A 4,363-nucleotide genomic window follows, 5' to 3' on the forward strand; every position below is an offset into this window, starting at 1 on the left:
TGCACTCAGGTTAGAGTGCACCTTGGAGAGAAGATGAAACATGTGGCATAAGATTTTAAATTATACTCACTCTGCCTGGAGAGCTCTTAGAGGTGGACTAAAGGGGAGGGGCTCAGGGCCCTGACATCCCTCCCGGTCCTGGCTGATGTGTCTGGTGTGAGGAGAGAGCAGCGCAGGTCCACTAGCCAGCAGAGAGATCTTCCTCGGGTCACACGGAGCCCAGCCGTGCACCACCGCAGACGGGAACAAGGAAATGGGCGCCCACTGTGCAATTTACTTCCAACCTCCAGGGGCCATTTCAAATGCAATGGAATGGTGCTTTCTTATTCAGTATCTTTTCAGTTTCTTGCTTTTATATGCAATGTCTGTGAGAGAGGAGAGTGAAGGGTGGCAGCCCAGGGGTCCTTGGTTGGGAACTGGCCCTGCCTGCTGGATCTCCTGGGGCCACCGCCAGCCTCTTGGATGGCCGTCCCTCCATATGACCAGCTGCCCCAGCCTCCCCAGCCTCCCCTCAGCCAGAGGGCATTAACAGAGCTGCTTCTGCAGGCAACTTGTCTGTTTTCTGAAAGGTGCTGATGGTTCTCCTACGATGCACTGACATCCCCTCTATGTTTGGAAATTAAGACTCATTAAGTGATGAAACAACAACTGGTCCCAGGATGACAACATAGCAGGGAAAGAAACAGAGCATGAGGGTGTGACCCTCATCAGCAAGTCACCTCAGAACACAGAGGACAAGTGGCAAGGCTACAAGGAACTAGAATTCTCACCTGACTCTGTCCCTATCAGCTGTGGACAGTGTCCTCAGTTTCCCCATCTGTACAATGATGCCGTTGGGTGAACCGCTCTTCAAAGTCCACAGGAGGGCCCTGATAGTCCATGAACCATCCCCATTCCTGGCCCTGATCAGAGAGAATTCAATGAGGGGGTGTCATCAGGGCCCTCCGAGGCTCTGCAACACCTACACCACTCGGGACCCCAGAGCTGAAAGCTAAGGCTGCAATTATAACAGCCATCTGCCCAGATGGTGATTAACTGGGGCTCTCAGGATCATTGCTTCCCTGGCCTCAGCCGTGTGATAGGAAAATCTTACCTGCCAGCATGTGATTGGCCCCCACTTGAAGACGGGGGATGTCTACTAACCCCCTATCTTATGAGGACGCGTTGATATTACAGACAGAGCTCCAAAGCTTGGCTAGAAGGTGTGTTAGTTTAAACCTTAAACTAACCTTAAACCTTCTATATTGCTTTCATGTAATTTACTTATTGGGAGGTGTTTGGTTGGGCCTTGCAGGGTGCCCCATTGCTCTGTTCCTTGCTGCTCTTGATCTTTTAAATTATGCAGCATGTTCAGTTTGCACCCCTGGAATCTGCTTTGATGTAGATGAATTAAAGTGCAGCCTTGCCCATAGCCCAGCCGGGCCTGAGGGAGCATCTCTGTGGCACGTGGCACTTATAGAAGCACAGGCAGAGACAGACCGCGACTCCTGACGTGTCAGTGTCCAACAACTGGCGTGAGGAATGTCTGTGCCTTGGTTGTCTGGAAGGCAGAGCTCAGGTGAGGTTGAGCTCACACAACATGCAGGACATGTAAGCTCAGAGAGTGAGGGACAAAGGAAGGATGCGGCATGCAACGGGGTATGTCCTGGAGCTGGCTAGAGCTTCAGAATGAGTCACACATGGCAGTGGGTCTCTGTGCTCCCCTGGACAACATGAGATTTCACAAGGAAGCAGCAAGAAGAACCCACCCCTCAGAACAGACCACAGGAGAAAGCTCCTTCCCCTTACTAATCCCCTCTGGCCAGGGTTCTCCACCCTTCAGCAGTATGTCAGGAACGAGGTTCCACACCTCAAGGAGTGTGACTCCTCCAAGCCTGAATGTGGAGGGGACCGCGTGGATGGGGCACTGAGCAAGGATAGGAAGGCTGCAGGGAGGGAGAAGTGTACACGACCGTGTCCTCAAGAATGAAACATGACAGTCCCAGCCCCCTAGGTGAAGAAGGAATTAAAAATATGTACAAGTCAACATGATGACTGCTCTCAAGAACATTGGTGTATGTTTCCATGTCAAGCGCAGCTCACTGTCTAGAGATGCTCATGGAAGTCACCTCAGTGAAGGTCACTTTCCTATTCTCTTAATATAAAAATTGTAACATAGAAAATACAAGAAATAATAAGAACGAGAAGGAAAAGGAGGCGTAAGAGGAGGATAAAGGGGAACGACAGCAACATCATTGACATTTCAGTGTGTTCTCTGCACTACACACACTTCCTGAACTGTTTAATTCTCACAACTCCTTGTTGAGTACCATTGTCATTCCATCTTGTCCACGAAGACACAGGCACCACAGATTAACTGTTTGCTCAGGTTGCACAGGCAGGCAGGGAGGAGCCAGGATTTCAGTTCCAGCCATGGACTTCAGCACCCACATCCCAACTACTGTGCTGTCTGTAAAACAGCACATGTTCTTCAATCGTCTGAAGATACCTTTCTGGTAATATCTCTGACTTTCCTTCTCCTCAGCCTCTATGCATATATTTACAATTCATTGATCATGCTATATACAAGGGGACTTCAAAATGTTCATGGAAAAATAGAATTAAAAGATAATATGAATCATTCCATGAACTTTTTGAAGATCCCTTGTATAAACTTCTATAATTTACTATAAGTATCTTCCCTCACTATTACAAACTCTCTCTGAACATCACTCTCAATAAAGGCATAATATGCACCTCAGCAATATAGTTTATTCCCCTATTGATAGAGATGTAGGTGATTGACGTAAAGTTATAGGATAAATGAGAGTTCACCAGGGTGGAAGGGCAAATGGTGTAGAGACAGAAAATCCAGGAAAAGGAAGGTCTCCTGGGCTAAAGAACATGACTTTGCACATGAATACAGCCTAGCGTGGCCAGAGAGGAACACAGTCTGATCCCCACAGCGGCTGCTGCCAGACTCCTGTTTGATAACGGAAGACAAAAATATAGAGGTGGAAAAACTTTTTTCCTCTAACTTCCTAAGTTCAGTAATTGGGGGCTCTGCAAATTAAATTAAATCAACAAGAGACAGATTAACAGGAGAAAACATACACTCGGGAGTTCACGAAGAAATGTTGCTCAAGGAAATGGTTAGATTTTGGGGCTGATAAATACCATCTTAGAGGGTATAAAGTGTTGAGAAGAAGCTAGGCCAAAAAAAATGGGAGGTTTAGGGCTTGGGGGAAAGGAGGTTTGTGATGGAAGGTGACAAGGAAATGTATAGTAAACAAGTGGTGCTTAGTAAGGTTTTTAATGCAGATAAGAGTCACCTGAAGTTGTCTCTAGAGTCATTCTCTTCTTTCTACTATGACAGAAGAGGACACCTCTACAAATGGAGGTTTCCTTTATAAATGTAAATTTCCTTTAAAAAAGAGAAAATTTATGTTCTGTTTTTAGAGCTTTCTCTGCATTTGCTCTTGATCAATTACCTTCAGCTCGAAAGAATTCTTATGCCAAAGTGGGATATTTGGGGGTGGCATATTTTGGTCTCCTTCATTCTCCCATTTGAAACTTTTAAGCGTCATGTAGTAAAAGTCAATTGGTGGCTGTAGAGAGAGAGATTCAGGTTAGAAGTCATGAGATAAAGAACATGAGCAGGTGCAGGGCGAGGGGCGGCCAGAGCTGGCTGGCCAGAGACGGTGGGGGGCAGTGGGTCCATACAGGAGCAGGCTCCATGCTCACACCAGCCCACTGCCCCCAGGACATGTTCCTCATGATCTGGCACCACAAAACCACCATCTTCACAGACACCAAGGAGTTGAGCACCATGTTCGAGCTGAAGCGCATTGTTGAGGGCATCCTCAAGCAGACCCCTGACAAGCAGCAGATATACAAGGACAACCAGCTCCTGGATGATGGCAAGATGCTGGGTGAATGTGGATTCACCAGCCAAACAGCACAGCCACAGGCCCCAGCCACAGTGGGGCTGGTCTTCTGGGCAGATGATGCCTCTGAGGTCCTGCACATCGAGCCCTTCTCCAGCCCACCTGAGCTGCCCAATGTGATGAAACTGCAGGACTCAGGAAGCAGCACCAATGAACAACCTGTGCAGTGAGGGTCCCCTGCCCACTCCCTGAGGCTCATTCCCCCCAATAAAAGATATTTGGGTGTCAAAAAAACAGTTGTGAAATAAGAGATCTGTAAAGGGGAAGAAAAAATACAAAGATTGACATAAACCCAGTTTTTAGTCCAAAGGACAATCAGTCAAGAAGATTTCCAGATGTTGAGCTGAAATTATCTTTCTTTTTTTTTTTTTTAATGGATGACCGGTAAGGGGAGCTTAACCTTTAATTTGGTGTTGTCAGCACCACGCTCTCCCAAG

At 47.3% G+C, this 4,363-nt stretch overlaps 1 pseudogene across 1 annotated transcript; it reads left to right on the forward strand.

Annotated features, from left to right (window-relative positions):
• Window positions 1-3,715: 3,715 nt before the first annotated feature.
• On the forward strand, window positions 3,716-4,096 carry LOC103597780 (annotated as a pseudogene). The gene has a single exon (XR_551131.1). The product of XR_551131.1 is annotated as a transcription elongation factor B polypeptide 2 pseudogene (transcript).
• The last annotated feature ends 267 nt before the right edge of the window (window positions 4,097-4,363 follow it).

The sequence above is a fragment of the Galeopterus variegatus genome, unplaced genomic scaffold (assembly GCF_000696425.1).
Source record: "Galeopterus variegatus unplaced genomic scaffold, G_variegatus-3.0.2 Scaffold2421, whole genome shotgun sequence".
NCBI classification, from domain to species: domain Eukaryota; kingdom Metazoa; phylum Chordata; class Mammalia; order Dermoptera; family Cynocephalidae; genus Galeopterus; species Galeopterus variegatus.